Raw genomic sequence first — 20,537 nt, 5'->3', positions numbered from 1 at the left:
CCAAAGTGGCTGCACCATTTTAAACTCCCACCAGCAGTGAATAAGTGTTCCAGTCTCTCTACAACCTCTCAAACATTTATTATTTTGTGATTTGGGATTAATGGCAGCCTTGTTGGAGTGAGATGGTATCTCATTGTAGTTTTGATTTACATTTCTCTAACGGCTAATGATTATGAGCATTTCCTCATGTATCTGTTACCTGCCTGAATGTCTTCTTCGTTGAAGTGCCTATTCCTATCCTTTGCCCATTTTTAAAATGGATTATTTGTCTTTTTGTTATTGAGTTTTTGCAATATCATGTAGATTTTAGAGATCAGATGCTGATCGGAAATGTTATAGCTCAAAACTGTTTCCCAGGCTGTAGGCAATCAGTTTACTCTCCTGGTGAAGACTTTGGATGAGCATAAGTGTTTGATTTTTAGGAGTTACCTAATTTCTCTTTGGGTACTTGTACATTGTTAGTAATGTTTTTTGTTACAATCCCACCCTAATCCTCTTTAACATAAAATTACAATCACAAAATGGAGGACAACTACAGAACACTGGGAATCATGGCCTAACCAACTTGGTACACACATTTTTCGGGGGGGACATAATACAATCCATGACATCCACCTTTTAGTATATTTTGGGGACTGGCTCTTTTAGTCAGAAACAGGTTGAATAAAAGTGCTTACTTACCAGCAGTTTCCCGACAGTGTTGGTGACGGATCCCCAGTTGGATACACACAATCACACTGACTGCATTTGCGGTGCCTCAGCAAGTCCCACTTGCCTTCGTAACACTGATCTCTAGAACAAAACACAGCTCTGTAAGCAAGTCAGTTAAAAATAAAGGCATTGGATATTGAACATCACTAAAGACATAAGTGCATATTGGTTCTGTGTTGGTTGCCAGAATCTAATTCTCTTAATTAATTCATATTTTTTGTAGATATTTTTCTTGCTCCATATACCCAGAGTTCTGTGTACATATAATGAACATTCTACACGTAGATTTCTCACAAATATTACCCAATGTCATTCATTTTTTTGACCATTCACTCAATGTTCAAGAATAAATTGAAGTATAGGAAATATTCTTATGGTTATTTAACTCTAAGGATGAAGAAATTGCATAGCGGGTCTTGGCTCCCTTTAGAAATTCTCTACCTGATGCAGTTCCACACAGCAACACGGACCTTCATCTCAGCACAGGAAGAAAGACAGCTTTGTCTCAATATCTGCCACTGCTCTTCACCTTCTACTAAGGTAAAAATTCTTCAGCCTGCCAAGAGCATTGTTCAAGAATTGGCTTCAAATCTCTCCTTGAAAAGTACAGTGAAAAATCTTATAAAAATGTTAAGTTTTATTATTAGGCAAACCACTATTTTGTCAAATCATCGTCTCTATATAAATTTTTCACCACTATGTGGCTTAAGGCAGCAATCAGGTGTGTAATAATGTGTATATCATTACATTTCAAATTATAAAGTGATGTTCCAATGGTTTAAAGAGTTGGAGGGACTATTGTGGCTAGAGAATATTGAATCAAAAAATATTTTGACATGAAAGTTTCAACAACAAATATGTTCCATAACTGTAGGTGTACTTGTAGATAAATATTTAATGTAATAATTCGGATGGTTAAAAAAGACAAAAACAAATAAAAACACATTAAACAGCAGAATAAGTCAATAGATGTCTATTATCATGACAGATACAAACAGAAAACAAAGAATAAAAAATAAGTGCAGCAGAGGTTACCAGCATTATGTAAAAGAGAGGAGCATCTTGACACCGAAATAAAATAGCTAGATGCTTCAAAATGTGCATCCAGCAGCTTTTCCTTTTAGCAGGTGTTGCAATTTCTGATTTATTGGAATTAAACTAGTTGTCCATGTCATTCACGTATTATTTTAGTGCAATAAATCATTTTACAAGTCCCATGCTGTAGAAAAAATGCTTAAATCATTACATAAACATAGCTTTGCTCACAACTCTTCCCATTCTGAATCCATTACTTTTCCCTTTACCACTTCCTAAATAGCTTTGAAAATCTTCGCAAAGCTGTAAACCCAAGTTCTAGTCCCACCACCATTTTATGTGATACTGATCACTCTGTATCCCTGTGAAGTCTTTTTTTTTTTTTTTTACCTCGTCACTATTGTCGACTCAACATGTTTACTGCCTTATTGCGCTCTTTACCTGTTGTTGAAGCCTTGGTATTTACTTTCAAATGTCTTTCTTATTTCTCTACCTTAACAGTTAAAACAGTGTTTCATTTTATTTGCTGTTGTTGTTTTCTTTTATTATATTTCTTCTTGTCCACTCAGAGTTCAGGCATGATTAAACATATGGGTAATTACATTTTTGTGGAGACAGAATGGGATTTAGAATCAAGTTTCAATTACCCGGGTTTTACTTCCTTCATTGACTAGCTGTATATCGGCAATACTTACTGACTATAAAACTTAATTTCAACATTTGTAAAACAGGTTACAATCTATGCTTTTTTTAGATATATACATTTTTTAAAATTTCAAAATATAAATTCACCAAAAATGATGTTAACATTTAGATTTTTCTTGTGATAAAAAAACTAAACCAAACCTGTTGTCATCAAGTTGATTCCAACTCATACCGACTCTATAGGACAGAGGAGAGCTGCGCCATAAGGGCTTCCAAGGAGTGGCTGGTGGATTTGAACTGTCGGCCTTTTGGTTAGCAGCCAGGTTGTAATCCACTACATCACCAGGACTCCTTTCTTGTAATAAGTCAGATAAATTGATAAGCTTATATTCCAGCTATGTATTTAGTGCATGAAATATGTCAAAGAGAATTATGTAATGTTTAAAAGTTTAAAATGTAAATTGATCAAAAATTATAATAAATTCCAAATAAGTAAGATAAAATGATTAGCTCCAAATCTCAGTAGGGGTTTAAATGCCTTTGAGACCAGTTGGTGCTCCTGTTTTCACCCATTCTCAATGGCACAAACTCAGCATCAGTCTCTGAATAGTGATTATGATGCTAACCCTGTAGACGATCAGGAGTGGTTAGGCTACTATTTTCACATGTTTTGCTGGCTAATAGATTTAAATTATCTTTACTGTCTAATATTTTTTATCTTTTACTTTTGGAGAACGAAGTCAATTGTTCATGTCGTATTATGTATGGTACAGCCCAGAGTGTTTGTAGTGTTCAATACTTTAAATTTCTCACCACTTTCATCATTACTTTTTTGTATAGGAAACTCAGGAATCAAATATTTTATACTGTCCAGCAATGCTTACACTGTAAGTATAAAGTGGGAGCCATTATAACGTTAAGGGAAATATCATTGATACAATGTTGGCTTTTTAATTAGGCAGATTTGTCTTTGTAATCCCACTCTGCCCTTAATTGGCTGATGACTTTAAGTATGCTTCTTTACTTTCCGTAGCCTTGATTTACTCACCCACAGAATGGGACGATGACCTTCATCTGGAAAGAATATACATATATACATATATACAGACGTATGAAGCTTACTTCTGACAATACTAACAAATATTGCTATTTTTTTTTTTTTGCCTTCTTTACTCCAAGCTTCTAGACGGTTTACTCAGTTACATTTCCTTCCTTCCTTTCTTCTTTCTTTCTATGCTGCCTCTTTTTTTTTCCCTTTCAGTTTTATTGTGAATTCATAAACGCTAGGTTGAATTTCAGTGTTTATATGCTATTGGGGGTATGCATATAAGTAAGCAAATTTAGCTTCCTGAAATTGAAATGTAGGTAATTCCTGCACTGTCTGCCTCACATGACATGCGAAAGTTATTTAAAATAGTAAGAAAATATAAATATGTTACTTATTATCTATTGAATCCATACATCAGGCTAGATAATTTAACTGTCATGTTGAAGTGATAAATTTATAAATATGTTAATATTTTGTTATTAATGTAAGAAGAGTAAGTTAGACACCTAATATGAAGAGCAGGTAAGGATTTCAAAAGGATTGGTTCTCAGAAGAGTAGGACTAGAACAGTAATAAACAAAAGGTAAAATATGTTCGTAGCAGGAACATACAGAAGGTTGCTTCTACAATGGTGTTTAAAATAGAATAATGTATATTTGATTAGACAATCATTTATGGGAATAAAAAGATTAAGAAAATTTATCCTTACCTGCAAAATCTTAGAACCGAAAAACCAAACCAAACCCAGTGCCGTCGAGTCGACTCCACTCCTACTCATGGCGACCCTATAGGACAGAGTAGAACTGCCCCATAGAGTTTCCAAGGAGCGCCTGGAGGATTCAAACTGCTGACCCTTTGGTTAGCAGCTGTAGCACTTAACCACTATGCCACCAGGGTTTCCACAAAATCTTAGAAGCAGCAACATATTCATCATATTTCATCCAGAACATTCCTGATGTCCTGCAGTCATGCATTTAAAGTCATTTTTGCAGAAACATTCATTTTTATAGCTACTTACCTTCCTGGTGATTACATCATTGGCTCATAAAGACGAGAAAAAGAACCAAATGCAATTTGGCTGTCTTGACTGGGTCCCAAAGAAGACTATTAAGTTAAACAAATGAATAGAAACATCTTAAATAAGCAATATCTTCTATGTGCAACTGCTTGTGTGTGGCACCAGGAAAATAAACACTAATCAAGGTAATTTTAATTCCCAGTGAAATGAAACATCATATGGAAACATGGGGATTTTACTCTCCCTTGATAATTATATCATCTAGAATCATCTCATGTGAGATTTTTATCATAAAGGAAGGGTCCATGGAAAGGAAATGCCTGACTGGAGCCCGCTGTGGATTATTCTTAATTGCCTCTCCACTCTCACATTCCCAAAAGGAAGGAGGATATCAGGGCTTAATATGACTCAAGTACAGCATGAAAAAATGGAATATGTTTGCAAATGTCAACACAACTATTTGTAAAATAATTAGATATTTATTAAATCATTTTGTGAGAAATGAAGTGGCTCTGATCAGACTTAAATAAATGGGTTGACTAATTTTTTTTTTGTTGTTAATATTTGAATGTACCATGCAACTAGGTTGATGGAAGTTGTATATAAAAGTTATCCAAATCACTCAGTAGGATCATTTCAAAGAATCTGAAAAAAGTTAGGAAAATAAATTTGAAATACTGTGGCACTATGAGTCAACCAGAATTACAGAGCGTTCAGTAAATTGGAGTAAAAAAAGAACTGAAGGTATCATTTTCAAGTCGATTGTTGTTAGGTGCCATCAAGTCTGTTCTGACTCATAGCCAAACTATGTATCACAGAACAAAACACTGCCTGGTCCTGTGCCATTCTTACAATCGTTACTATGCTTGAGCCCATTGTCGCACCCACTGTGTCAGTCTCTCTCTTTGAGGGTCTTCCTTTTTTTCCACTGATCCTGTACTGTACCAAGCATGATGTCCTTCTCCAGGAACTGATCTTTCCTGACAACATGTCCAAAGTATGTAAGACACAGTCTCGCCATCCTTGCTTCTAAGGAGCATTCTGGTTGTACTTCTTCCAAGACAGATTTGTTCCTTCTCTTGGCAGTGCATTCAATATTCTTTGCCAAGGCCAAAATTCAAAGGTGTCAATTCTTCTTTGGTCTTCCTTATTCATTGTCCAGTTTTCACATGCATATTAGGTGATTGAAAACACAATGCCTTGGGTCAGGTACACCTTAGTCTTCAAGGTGACATATTTGCTTTTCAACACTTTAAAGAAGTCCTTTGCAGCAGATTTACCTAATGCAATGCGTCTTTTGATTTGTTTAATTTTTTAAATTTTGTTGTGCTTTAAGTGAAAGTTTACAAATCAAGTCAGTCTCTTACACAAAAACTTATATTCACCTTGTTACATACTCCCAATTGCTCTTCCCCTAATGAGACAGCCTACTCCCTCCCTCCACTCTCTCTTTTCATGTCCATTCCTCCAGCTTCTAACCCTCTCTACCCTCTCCTCTTCCCTCCAGACAGGAGATGCCAGCATAGTCTCAAGTGTCCACCTGATCCAAGAAGCTCACTCCTCACCAGCATCCCTCTCCAACCTATTGTCCAGTCCAATCCCTGTCTGAAGAGTTGGTTTCTGTCCTGGGCCAACAGAAGGTCTGGGGGCCATGACCACCAGGGTCCTTCTAGTCTCAGTCAGACCATTAAGTCTGGTCTTTTTAGAGAATTTGGAGTCTGCATCCCACTGCTCTCCTGCTCCCACAGGGGTTCTCTGTGTTCCCTGTCAGGGCAGTCATCAGTTGTAGCTGGGCACCATCTAGTTCTTCTGGTCTCAGGCTGTTGTAGTCTCTGGTTTATGTGGCCCTTTCTGTCTCTTGGGCTCTTAATGACCTTGTGTCCTTGGTGTTCTACATTCTCCTTTGATCCAGGTGGACTGAGACCAATTGATGCATCTTAGATGGCCGCTTGCTAGGGCCGAAGACCCCAGATGCCAATCTCCAAAGTAGGATGCAGAATGTTTTCTTAATAGATTTTATTATTCCAATTGACTTAGATGTCCCTTGAAACCATGGTCCCCAAACCCCTGCCCCTGCTACTCTGGCTTTCGAAGCGTTCAGTTTCTTCAGGAAACTTCTTTGCTTTTGGTTTAGTCCAGTTGTGCTGACCTTCCCTGTATTGTGTGTTGTCTTTCCCATCACCTAAAGTAGTTCTTATCTACTACCTAATTAGTGAATATCCCTCTCCTTCCCCCCTCCCTCCCATCTCTCTTAACCATCAAAGAATATTTTCTTCTCTGTTTAAACTATTTCTCAGTTCTTATAGTAGTGGTCTTATACAATACTTATTCTTTTGTAACTAATTTCACTCAGCATAATGCCTTCCAGGTTCCTCCATGTTATGAAATGTTTCACAGATTTATCACTGTTCTTTATCAATGTGTAGTATTCTGTCGTGTGAATATACCAAAGTTTATTTATTCATTCATCCGTTAATGGGCACCTTGGTTGCTTCCATCTTTTTGCTATTTTAAACAGTGCTGCAATGAACATAAGGGTGCATATATCTGTTCCTGTAAAAGTTCTTATTTCTCTAGGATATATTCCAAGGAGTGGGATTGCTGGATCTTACGGTAGTTCTATTTGTAGCTTTTTAAGGAAGCGCCAAATTGATTTCCAAAGTGGTTGTACCATTTTACATTCCCACCAACCGTGTATAAGTGTTCCAATCTCTCCACGACTTCCCCAACATTTCTTGTTTTGTGTTTTTTGGATTAATGCCAGCCTTGTTGGAGTGAGATGAAATCTCATTGTAGTTTTGATCTGCATTTCTCTAATGGCTAATGACCATGAACATTTCCTCATGTATCTGTTAGCTACCTGAATGTCTTCTTTAGTGAAGTGTCTGTTCATATCTTTTACCAATTTTTTAATTGTGTTATTTGTCTTTTTGTAGTTGAATTTTTGCAGTATCATGTAGATTTTAGGGATCAGGCACTGATTGGAAATGTCATACCTAAAAACTTTTCCTCAGTCTGGGTAATCTTTTAACTCTTTTGGTGAAGTCTTTGGATGAGCATAGGTGTTCGATTTTTAGGAACTCCCAGGTATCTAATTTTTCTTCTGCATTGTTAATAATGTTTTATATACTGTTTATGCCATGTATTAGGGCTCCGAACAGTGTCGCTATTTTTTCTTCCATGATCTTTATCATTTTAGATTTTATATTTAGGTCTTTGATCCATTTTGAGTTTGTTCTTGTGCATGGAGTGAGGTATGGGTCTCGTTTCATTTTTTTGCAGATGGATATCCAGTTATGCCAGCATCATTTGTTAAAAAAAACTGTCTTTTCCCCGTTTAACTGTTTTGGGGCCTTAGTCAAATATCAACGGCTCATATGTGGATGGATTTATGTCTGGATTCTCAAATCTGTTCCATTGGTCTATGTATCTGTTGTTGTAGGAGTACCAGGCTGTTTTGACTACTGTGGCAGTGTAATATGTTCTAAAATCAGGTAGAGTGAGGCCTCCCACTTTATTCTTCTTTTCCAGGAATGCTTTATTTATCTGGGGCCTCTTTCCCTTCCCTATGAAGATGGTGATTTTTTCTCCATCTCATTAAAAAATGTCATTGGACTCATTAGACCTGGATTGGACTGGACAACGGATTGGAGAGAGAGATGATGAGGAGTGAGCTACTTGTATCAGGTGGACACTTGAGGCGATGTTGGCATCTCCTGTTTGGAGGGAAGATGAGAGGGTTAGAAGCTTACAAAATGGTCACGAAAAGAGAGACTGGAAGGAGGGAGCGGGCTATCTCATTGTGTAGTAAGGTGTATATAAGTCTATATGTGAGAGACTGACTTGATTTGTAAGCTTTCACTTAAAGCACAATACAAATTATTTTTAAAAAGTTGGAATTTGGCTTGGAATTGCATTAAATCTATTGATTGCTTTTGGTAGAATAGACATTTTTATAATGTTAAGTCTTCCTATCCATGAGCAACATATGTTTTTCCACATAGGTAGGTCTCTTTTGGTTTCTTGCAGTAGCGTCTTCTAGTTTTCTATGTTTAGGTATTTTACATCTCTGGTAAGATGTATTCCTAAGTATTTTATCTTCTTCGGGGCTATTGTAAGCGGTATTGATTTGGGGATTTCCTTTTCGGTGTTCTTTTCGTTGGTGTAGAGGAATCCAACTGATTTTTGTATGTTTATCTTGTATCCCGATACTCTGCTGAACTCTTCTATTAGTTTCAGTAGTTTTCTGGAGGATTCCTTAGGGTTTTCTGTGTATAAGATATGTCATCTGCAAATAGAGATACTTTTATTTTTCCCTGCCAATCTGGATGTCTTTATGTCTTTATCTAGCCTAATTGCTATGGGTAGGACCTCCAGCACAGTGTTCAATAAAAGTGTTGATAAAGGGCAAACTTGTCTGGTTCCCTATCTCAAGGGGAATACTTTCAGGCTCTCTGCATTTAGGATGATGTTGGCTATCGGTTTTGTATCAAAGCCCTTTATTATGTTGAGGAATTTTCCTTCTATTCCTATTTTGCTGAGAGTTTTTATCATGAATGGTGTCGAACTTTGTCAAATGCCTTTTCTGCATCAACTGATGAAATCATGTGATTCTTGTCTTTTGTTTTATTTATATGATAGATTACATTAATGGTTTTTCCAATGTTGAACCATTCCTGCATACGTGGTATGAATCCCATTTGGTCATGGTGAATTATTTTTTTGATATGTTGTTGAACTCTATTGGCTAGAGTTTTGTTGAGGATTTTGGCATCTAAGTTCATGAGGGATATAGGTCTGTAATTTTTGTGTGTGTGTGTGATGTCTTTATGTGGTTTTGGTATCAGGGATATGGTGGCTTCACAGAATGAGTTTGGGAGTATTCTGTCCTTTTCTGTTCTCTGAAATACCTTTAGTAGTAGTGGTGTTAACCCTTCTCTGAAAGTTTGGTAGAACTCTTCAGTGAAACTGTTCGGGTCGGAGGTTTTTTTTGGGGGGGGAGAGTTTTTTGATTACCTTTTCCACCTCGTCTTTTGTTATGGGTCTATTTAGTTGTTCTACCTCTGTTTGTGTTAGTTTAAGTAGGTAATGTGTTTCTAGGAATTCATCCATTTCTTCTAGGTTTTCAAATTGTTAGAGTACCATTTTTCAGAGTAATCTGATATGAGTCTCTTAATTTCAGTTGGGTGTGTTGTGATATGGCCCATCTCATTTCTTATTCGGGTTATTTGGTTCCTCTCCTGTTTTTCTTTTGTCAGTTTGGCCAGTGGTTTATCAATTTTGTTCATTTTTTTCAAAAACACTAGCTTTTGATCTTGTTAATTCTTTCAATTGTTTTTATGTTTTCTATTTCATTTAGTTCTGCTCTAATTTTTATTATTTGTTTTCTTCTAGTGCCTGTGAGTTTCTTTTGTTGCTGTCTTTCTATTTCTTCAAGTTGTAGAGATAATTCTTTCATTTTGGCCATTTTTTCTTTTTGTATGTGTGCATTTATTGATATAATTTGGCCTCTGAGCACCGCTTTTGCTGTGTCCCAAAGGTTCTGTTAGGAAGTGTTTTCATTCTTATTGGATTCTATCAATTTCTTTATTCCATCCTTATTTTTTTTTTTTTTAATGTCTTCTATAATCCAATCTTTTTGGAGCAGGGTATTGTTCAGTTTCCAAGTGTTTGATTTCTTTTTCCTGTTTTTCCTGTTATTGATTTCCACTTTTATGGCCTCTGGTCAGACAAAATGCTTTGTAATATTTCAATGTTTTGGATTCTGCTAAGGCTTGTTTTATGGCCTAATATGTGGTCTATTCTAGAGAATGTTCCATGTGCACTAGAAAAGAAAGTATAGTTGGTTGCTGTTGGGTGGAGTGTTCTGTATATGTCTATGAGGTCATGTTAGCTGATTGTGGCATTTAAATCTTCCGTGTCTTTATTGAGCTTCTTTCTGGATATCCTGTCCTTCAGCGAAAGTGGTGTGTTGAAATCTCCTGGTATTATTGTGGAGCTATCTATCTCACTTTTCAATGCTGATAGAGTTTGTTTTATGTATATTGCAGCCCTGTCATTGGGTGTGTAAATATTTAATATGGTTATATCTTCTTGGTGTATTGTCCCTTTAATCATTATATAGTGTCCTTCCTTATCCTTTCTGATGGATTTAACTTTAAAGTCTATTTTGTCAGAAATTAATATTGCTACTCCTGCTTTTTTTGATTGTTGTTTGCTTGATTTTTTTTTCCATCCTTTGAGTTTTAGTTTGTGTTTCTAATTCTAATGTATGTTTCTTGTAGGCAGCATATAGACGGATCTTGTTTTTTAATCCATTCTGCCACTCTCTGTCTCTTTATTGGTGCATTTAGTCCATTTACATTAAGAGTAATTATGGATAGGTGTGCATTTAGTGCTATCATTTTGATGTCTTTTTTTGTGTGTTGACAGTTTCTTTTTCCCACTTGATTTTATATGCTGAGTAGATTTTCTTTATATATTGTCTTTTCCTCATATTTGTTGTTGTTGATTTTGTTTCTGCTGAGTCTGTATTTTTCCCTTGTATTTTATTTTGATGAGTAGGATAGTTTGTCTCCTTTGTGGTTACCTTATTCTTTACCCCTATTTTTCCAAATTTAAATGTAACTTCTATTTCTTTGTATTGCCATATTTTCCTCTCCATATAGAAGGTGTATGATAACATTTCTTACTCCCTCTTTATTATTCTAATGTTGTCTTCTTTTATATGATAACATTGCTGTTACCCTGTTTTGAGCTTTTTTTTTTTTAAATAATTTTGCTTTGTTTTTTTGGATTTCTCCATCTGGGTTGACTTCTGGTTGCTCTGCCCAGTGTTCTAGTCTTTGGTTGATACTGATATTATCGATTTTCTAGCCAAAGAACTCCCTTTAGTATTTCTTGTAGTTTTGCTTTGGTTTTTATGAATTCTCTAAACTTCTGTTTATCTGGAAATGTCTTAATTTCACCTTTATATTTGAGAGACATTTTTGCTGGATATATGATTCTTGGTTGGCAATTTTTTCCTTCAACTTTTTATATGTCATCCCATTGCCTTCTTGCCTGTGTGGTTTCTGCCTAGTAGTCCAAGCTTACTCTTATTGGCTCTCCTTTCTAGGTGACTTTTACTTTATCCCTAGCTACCCTTAAAATTCTTTCTTTATCTTTGGTTTTGGCAAGTTCAAGTATAATCTGTCTTGGAGACTTTCTTTTGACATCTGTCTCATGTTCAGTTAGATGAGTATCTTGGATAGATATCTTCTCATCTTTCATGACATCAGGGAAGTTTTCCGCTAAAAAATCTTCAACAATTTTCTCTGTATTTTGTGTTATCCCTCCCTGTTCTGATACTCCAATTACTCGTAGGTTATTTCCCTTGATACAGTCTGCCATGATTCTTAAGCTTTCTTCATTTTTTAAAAATTCTTTTGTCTGATTTTTCTTCAAACGTATGAGTGCCAAGTGCTTATCTTCAAGTTCAGAAATTATGCCTTCCATATGCTCAAATCTGCTTCTCTGGCTTTCTATTGGAGTTGTTTATTTCTTTAATTTTATTGTTAATTTTCTGAATTTCTGATTGCTGTCTGTCTATGGATTTTTCCAGCTTATGAAATTTTTCCTTATGTTCCTGAATAATCTTTTTAATTTCTTCAATTGCTTTATCTGTATGTTCCTTGGCTTGTTCTGCGCATTGCCTTATTTCCTTCTTGATGTTTTGAAAGGTTCTGCATATTAATGTTTTGTTTTCTGCCTCTGGTAATTCCAGGAATGCACTTTCATCTAGAAGATCCCTTGATTCTTTGTTTTGAGAGTTTGTTGAGGTGATTATGGTCTGTTTCTTTATGTGACTTGAAATTGACTGTTTTCTTTGAGCCATCTATAAGTTATTGTATTAGTTTATTTTATGTTTGCTTACTGTGTCATAGCTTCTTGCTTTGTTTTGTTTTGATATGCCCAGATGGGTTGCTTGAGTGAGCTAACTTGATTATTTTCAATTTTGGTGCTCTGATGTCCTCTCACCAGATGGTTAGAGCTGTTATCAGGCAGATCAGTCTAGGAGTGCATTCAGTTTTCTTGTATGAATTCAGCTCAGTTGTCTAGGTAGCTGATCATCAAGTGTGTGGTGCAGGCTGTGTCCTACACCCTTAGAGGGGCAGGGGTGATTGGTGCAGGTACCTGTATCTGGTTGTAGCAGGTGGTCATACTCTGAACAAGGCAGGGGGCTGAGAATCATCCCCCAAGTGTCTCTGAAGAAAGTGTGCCCCTATTCCCTAGAGTGTACAGTTGGGTGGGTTCTTTAGATGGACCATGAGCACCCAATATTTTTGGTTGTAAGGACTGAGAAGTACCAGTTATCCTCGGACCCCTTTTGTGGTTGGCTGGGTGACCTGAGTGGAGCCATCTGTTCTTAGGCCCCTGATATGGGTAGGTGAGGACCCTGTTTAATAGGCAAAGCAATGTCAAACATCAAACACCCACCTTTCCACTGCACAGCTGAAATAGTTGCTGTCTGCCAACAGGGGCCTATTCTCCTGAAATAGGCCCAGACAGGTCCATGCAGAGGGGAAAGGTTGTCAAAGTCCATGGACCGCTTATGTCTGATCAGGAGCTGCTTCTGTCCTGAGCTTCCCTGGTTAATGGAGCTGGTAAATTAAGATTTTCCCCAGTTGCAAATTTACTCCTTCTCAAAGCCCGTGAGGATGGGTCTAGGCTCTAAACAGGACCTATCTCAGGCCCAGGGAAGTCAGCCACTGAAGCCATCTTGGGAGTAGGGGGGTGGGGGTGCAGAGTGGGGATTGCAGTGAAATATATGAAGGTAATTAGCTTTTGCTGAGAGCGCCATTCTTCTCTGGTTCCGGAGGTCTGAGTAGGCTGTATGGCTGGCTGCTTCTCCCTGAGGAAACTGTGGCCGAACGCTAGTACCAACCAGCCACTGCAGCTCCTGGGAATGGTGCCTGAGGGTTCCCCATGATTCAGGTCTGGTAACTCCTCTCCACTTCTGAACCATCTCTTCCTCCCCCTGCCCCTCAGTTCTTTTTCTAAGCTTGCCTTTGATACTCAGGGCTCCTAGCTTGTCATAAATATACTTGTTTCACTTGTTTTTTTCAGGTGTTTGTTGTAAAGAGAGCTCGCTGGAAGCGCCTGTCTATTCTGCCACTTTGGCTCTGCCTCTGGAAATAGCATCTTTTGATTTCTTGATTGCTGCTGCTATGGGTATTGATTGTGGATCCAAGTAAAATGAAATCCTTGACAACTTCAATCTTTTTTCTGTTTATCATGGTTTGGCTTATTGGTCCAATAGTGAGGATTTTTGTTTTTTTATGTTCAAGTGTAATCCATAATGAAGGCTGTAGTCTTTTATTTTCCTCAGTAAATGCTTCAAATCCTCTTCACTTTCAGCAAGCAAAGTTGTGTCATCTGCATAATGCAGGCTGTAATGAGTCTTCTTCCAATTCTGATACCTCATTCTTCTTCATGTAGTCCAGTTCCTCAGATTATTTGCTCAGCACAGAGATTGAATAGGTATGGTGAAAGGACACAACCCTGACACTCACCTTTCTTGTCTGTAAACCACTCAGTCTCCCCATGTTCTGTCTGAACAATTGGCTCTTGATCCATGGACAGGTTCCTGATAACACAATTATGTGTTCTGGAATTCCCATTCTTCACAATGTTATCCGTAATTTGTTATGATCCACACAGTCAAATGCCTTTGCATAGCCAGTAAAACACAAGTAAACATCCTTCTGGTATTCTCTGCTTTCAGCCAGGATCCATCTGACATCAGCAATGATATCCCTGGTTCCACTCCCTCTTCTGAATCTGGCTTGAATTTCTTGCAGTTCCCTGTTGTTATACTGATATTCAAATCTATTAATGTCCCGTTTATCTTACCATTAATAAGGACCAGTTATAAAAATATATAAATGGTCACCTAATGGTATTAAAAATATGATATTCAAGTCAGCTATTATAGAGACCTCTTTGGTTTAGGGTCTGTCAAAACCAATATGCCTATTGTTCATAGGAGACATCTATGATATCTCACTGGTTTCTAGTCATGCTTGTAGAGCAAGTCAAAATTTCACCCAAGCTCCTGTCAGTATTAATTATATAAAATACATATGGGTTGGGACGGGTGTATATCATCGCCATTATTATCAGCAACAGCACTTTTTTTGCATTATCACTAAATCAGTTAAAATTTGTTTTAACTGGGTTAAAAAAAAAAAAAAAAACCTGAGTTCAAACTTGTATAATAATTACAGGTGCATGAACCCCTTTAGGAAAAATAAACAACTGACCTAATTAGACAACATCTGGTTTAATTCATGCTCCAGACATAATCACGACAAATGGGATTACAGTTATTGGTGAAATGGTTAGATTATATCCTTGGAACTGGGCTTGAACTCTATCCTAGTTGATTGACAATCCACAAGCTTCATTGACTTAAAATGTGGGGATATTTCTCATTTATAATACCTCTTGGATGTGAGTCAAGTGCAAATCTGCTCTGTATTATCATCTTTCCTATTTCATTTGTGGTTAGCAGCTCTTATGTTAGCCACTATCATGGCAAATGCATAGGAATATGCCTGGAACCAGATAAATGGCACTTAATTCTTCTGTTTGAATGTGGAATCCTTCACTTCACTCATATTCCATTTGCCCAGCAAGTCATATCGCAAATCCTGACGTGAAAGAGAAGAGAAATACCCCGCTACTCAGGATGCACCAAGGATAACCCTCTCCCTTGTTTCTAGGTATAGTGAATTAATCATATATTTCATATACCATTAGGCCTGTATTTGGCTTCCATATCATGTTCTTATATTAGTCGTGGAATCGACTCGAAGGCACTGGGTTGGGATATTAGTCAGAATTTACTACAATAGTGCATGAAAGACAACCACAGAATCTTAGTGACAAATAATAAAAAGTATTTCATGCAACTCTACAGATCAGCTAGGTTTTGAGTTCAGGTTGTTTCCATGCATCTCTTAATTTCCTTGGACAAGTTGAAGGGGCAGCAGACACTTGAGGCATGTTCATCTCATGGTAGAACTTCAAGCTTTCAGAGGAGAAGTCTCTTACAGACTAGGCTGGGAAACACCACACTCACACTCATATCCACATTCCATTAACCAAGTACCATGGCCAAGACTAGTGTCAGTGGGTCAGGAAATATACTCCTCCCATGGAGACAGTGTAGGTCTATGTGTGTGGGGGCAAGCAGGGGAATAATGTCAATATTTGGTGACTAATAATCTAATCTACACAAGTTGCATTCACTCATCCAAGAAATACTTTCTGGACACAAATATTTTTTTCGGGTACCAAGCAGGATGTCAAAGTATATGCATTCTAGTTGTTGTTAGCTGCCATCAAGTTGGTTCCGAGTTATGGTGACTTTATGCATCATAAAATGAAAGATTGCCATGTCCTGTAACATCTTCATGATCTTTGGTATTTTGAGTCCATTGTTGCAGCTATTGGGTTAATCCGTCTCACTGAGGGTTTCCCCCATTTTGGTTGGCTCTCTACTTTACCAAACATGGTACCTTTTTCCAGCAATTAGTTTTTCCTGATGACATGTCCAAAGCAAGCAATTTGAAGTCTCACCATCTGTCATGGATTGAATTGTGTCCCCCCCCCAAAATATCTGTCAACTTGCCTAGGTCATGATTCCCTTGTACGATTCTATGATTGCCTATCATTTTACGATCTGATGTGGTTTCGCTAAGTGTTGTACACCCCATCACTATGATGTAATAAGATGGATTAGCAGAAGTTATGTTGATGAAATGTATAAGATCAGGTAGTGTCTTAAGTGAATCTCTTTTGAGATACAAAAGAGAGAAGTGAGAAGAGAGACATGGGGGCCTCATACCACCGAGAAAGGAGTGCTGAAGCAGAGCATGTCCTTTGGGTCTGCACTGAGATGCTCCCAGACCAAGGGAAGATTGATGACAAGGACATTCCTCCAGCGCAGACAGAGAGAGAAAGCCTTCCCCTGGAGCTCACGACCTGAATTTGGACTTGTAGCCTACTAGACAGTGAGAGAATAAATTTTTCTTTGTTAAAGCCATCCTCCTGTGGTATTTCTGATATAGCAGCATTAGATGACTAAGACACCATCCTAATTTCTAAGGTACATTTTGGTTGTATTTCTTCTAAGACTGAATGACTAAACATTCATTCTATTGGGAGTCTATGGTATATTGAATATTCTTCATCAATACTGGAGTTTGCATGCATCGATTCTTTTTCTAGTAGTAGACAGAAATAGATACACATAATTACATATATATAGTAAGATGGTGCCTTGCTATCTGAAGAAAAATTTAAAAAGTAAGGTAAAAGGACAAGATAGTAACTGGTTCAGGGATGAAGTCTCTCTATCATTTCTAGAAGCAGACTGCTCAAAGCAAACGAACTGGCTAAAGCCCTAAAATAAGAGATGAGTTATTATCCAAAGAAGAAACCTCAGCAAAATATAGATGTAATACAATGAAAGAGCCCAGTGAGGTAATAGGAATTGAGGAGCATACAATAATGGAGGCCATGTGGAGTTGGGCCTTGAGTTTAATTTTAAAAGCTTTCCATTCAACTCAAGTTTTTGTAAAATTGAGTAGAACCTTAATAAAATCTAACATACTTTAAATGGATTATTCCATGTGCTTTATGGTACAAAGATGGGCACAGTAAGACCATTTAGGTAGATACTACAAAAGTACAGGTGAGTAAGTATGATGACTTGAACCATCAACTATGGAAAATAGCAAAAGTAGCAAAGTCCTGAAGACAATGAGGAAATGCTGAATAATGCATTCTTTGAGAGAACAGTGGAGTCAGGGATGCTACTAAAGCTTTGGTTGAATAAAGGCATCATTTAACGATAGGGTGAAGATTGAGCAGGAAAATATCCTGGAGAGCGTAATCAACCTTTAAACTTCAAATATGTCAATTTTGAATACTTAATATATATCCTCATGGAGATATTACCTTGGAAGTTGATATTCAACCATGGATTTCAGGGAAGAGATTCTATTTGGAAGTATAAATTTGGTTGTAGAAATTAAACAATGACATAAACTAAAAAAAAAAAAAAAAACTGGATTTAGTCAAATGAGAAGTCTGTTTATTTAAATAAGGACACAGCACTGTTCATTTATTACAAAATGTCAGGTATCTGGTAGGGGCTGTTACTTATTTTTTGGTATTACTCTGGCTACTATTGGGCCTTTACGTACCTACATAAGTTTTAGAATTAGTTTGTCATTTTCTTTACAAATTTTGTTGTGATTTTTATTAGATTTGCGTAGAATATATAAACAGTATTGGTGGAATTTAGTCTTCTTAACCATTAACTTTCTATAACTCAAGAATTATTGAGATCTACCTTCATGTCAATATTATAATTTTATCCATGAAATCCTTGAGTGGATATGTGTGTTCACAAGTCTAGGAGTGTGTGCATGCAAGTGTGCATTCATATACACGCGTGTAAGTCTGTTCACAGATATACATTAACAAAATATAATCAATAAAATACCAAAAAAACACTGAATAGAAAATACCTAAACCAGAAAGCTACTGAACCATTAAAATCCAAAGCAAATTGCTGTCGTATAATTTTTATGTTACTTTTATCAAAATATCAAGAAAGTTGCAATTCTTATACTTTGTAGTATATTTCACACACAGGGCATAGTGAGGGTAAGGAGTTTCCAGGGGCAATCTTTAAGTTCAGCCTTTCCCTATCCCAAATTTCAAGATGAATAGATGTTGATGAGTCAGCAGAAATGTCTTCCCCCCTCTTGTCTGGCTTTCATATATGTGGCGCCTAAAATCATTCTGTACCTTGTCTGCTGCACCCTTGGACTTGGACCCTGGTGCATGTGCCCTCCTCTGCCCCCCTTTTGCTATGCTTCTGTTTAGACAATGGAGAATATAAAATAGAACAAAACGATGTGATTAATAATCCCTCTTGCAAAAAAGACTCGGAAAAACAAGTGAATTGATCACATACATAACAATCTATGAACCCTGAACAACAAACACAGATTTAGAGATGGAGAATGAACAAATACGGAGAGGCAGCGATTGTTTTCAGAGCCTGGAGCCAGCTTACCAGTCAGCAGATTTTCTGGAAAAACTAGTTTCCCAGTGATGGCTCGGAGACAGCAGTCCATATCAAACCACATAAAGAAGCAGACCATGACAGCTTCTACAACCCCCCAAACAAAAGAATCAAAATCTTTGTCAAATGAAGATACAATCCTGGAATTATCAGATACAGAATAGAAAAAACTAATTTACAGAATGCTTCAAGACATCAGAAACGAAATAAGGCAAACTGTAGAAAAAGCCAAGGAACACACCAATAAAACTGTTGAAGAACTCAGAAAGATTATTCAAGAACATAGTGGAAAAATTAATAAGTTGCAAGAATCCATAGAGAGACAGCATGTAGAAATCCAAAAGATTAACAATAAAATTACAGAATTAGACAACGCAATAGGAAGTCAGAGGAGCAGACTCGAGCAATTAGAAGGCAGACTGGGACTTCTGGAGGACCAGGGAATCAACACCAACATAGCTGAAAAAAAAATCAGATAAAAGAATTAAAAAAAATGAAGAAACCCTAAGAATCATGTGGGACTCTATCAAGAAGGATAACTTGCGAGTGATTGGAGTCCCAGAACAGGGAGGGGGGACAGAAAACACAGAGAAAATAGTTGAAGAACTCCTGACACAAAACTTCCCTGACATCATGAAAGACGAAAGAATATCTATCTGAGATGCTCATCGAACCCCATTTAAGATTGATCCAAAAAGGAAAACACCAAGACATATTATCATCAAACTCGCCAAAACCAAAGATAAACAGAAAATTTTAAAAGCAGCCAGGGAGAAAAGAAAGGTTTCCTTCAAGGGAGAATCAATAAGAATAAGTTCAGACTACTCAGCAGAAACCATGCAGGCAAGAAGGGAATGGGATGACATATACAGAGCACTGAAGGAGAAAAACTGCCAGCCAAGGATCATATATCCAGCCAAACTCTCTCTGAAATATGAAGGAGAAATTAAGATATTTACAGATAAACACAAGTTTAGAGAATTTGCAAAAACCAAACCAAAGCTACAAGAAATACTAAAGGATATTGTTTGGTCAGAAAACCAATAATATCAGATACCAGCACAATACAAGGTCACAAAACAGAATGTCCTGATATCAACTCAAATAGGGAAATCACAAAAACAAACAAATTAAGATTAATTAAAAAAATAACAATACACATAATGGAATCATGGAAGTCAATAGGTAAAAGATCACAATAATCAAAAAGAGGGACTAAATACAGGAGGCATTGAACTGCCAGATGGAGAGCGATACAAGGCGATATAGAATGATACAAGTTAGGTTTTTACGTAGAAAAATAGGGGTAAATAATAAGGTAACCACAAAAAAGTATAACAAATCCATAACTCAAGATAAAAGCCAAGAAAAATGTAATGACTCAACCAACATAAAGTCAAACACTATGAAAATGAGGATCTCACAATTTACTAAGAAAAACGTCTCAGCACAAAAAAGTATGTGGACAAATGAAATTGCCAACACCACACATGAAAAGGCATCAAAATGACAACACTAAACACTTATTTATCTATAATTACGCTGAATGTAAATGGAATAAATGCACCAATAAAGAGACAGAGTCACGGACTGGATAAAGAAACACGATCCATCTATATGCTGCCTACAAGAGACACACATTAGACTTAGAGACACAGACAAAATAAAACTCAAAGGATGGAAAAAAATATATCAAGCAAACAATAAGTAAAAAAGAAGAGGAGTAGCAATATTAATTTCTGACAAAATAGACATTAGACTTAAATCCACCACAAAGGATAAAGAAGGACACTATATAATGATAAAAGGGACAATTGATCAGGAAGACATAACTATATTAAATATTTATGCACCCAATGACAGGGCTGCAAGATACATAAATCAAATTTTAACAGAATTGAAAAGTGAGATAGACACTTCCACAATTATAGTAG

General features: G+C 36.8%; 1 long non-coding RNA gene across 1 annotated transcript; it reads left to right on the top strand.

Annotated features, from left to right (window-relative positions):
- The first annotated feature begins 73 nt into the window (after positions 1–73).
- Positions 74–5,556, top strand: LOC135229179 (uncharacterized). The gene is made up of 2 exons (XR_010319943.1): positions 74–1,251; positions 3,232–5,556. It is a non-coding gene; the product is annotated as an uncharacterized LOC135229179 (long non-coding RNA).
- The last annotated feature ends 14,981 nt before the right edge of the window (positions 5,557–20,537 follow it).

The sequence above is a fragment of the Loxodonta africana genome, unplaced genomic scaffold (genome assembly GCF_030014295.1).
Source record: "Loxodonta africana isolate mLoxAfr1 unplaced genomic scaffold, mLoxAfr1.hap2 scaffold_119, whole genome shotgun sequence".
Classification (NCBI taxonomy): domain Eukaryota; kingdom Metazoa; phylum Chordata; class Mammalia; order Proboscidea; family Elephantidae; genus Loxodonta; species Loxodonta africana.
The sequence above is the reverse complement of the archived record's forward strand: the minus strand, read 5'-3'. Positions and strand labels throughout refer to the sequence as shown.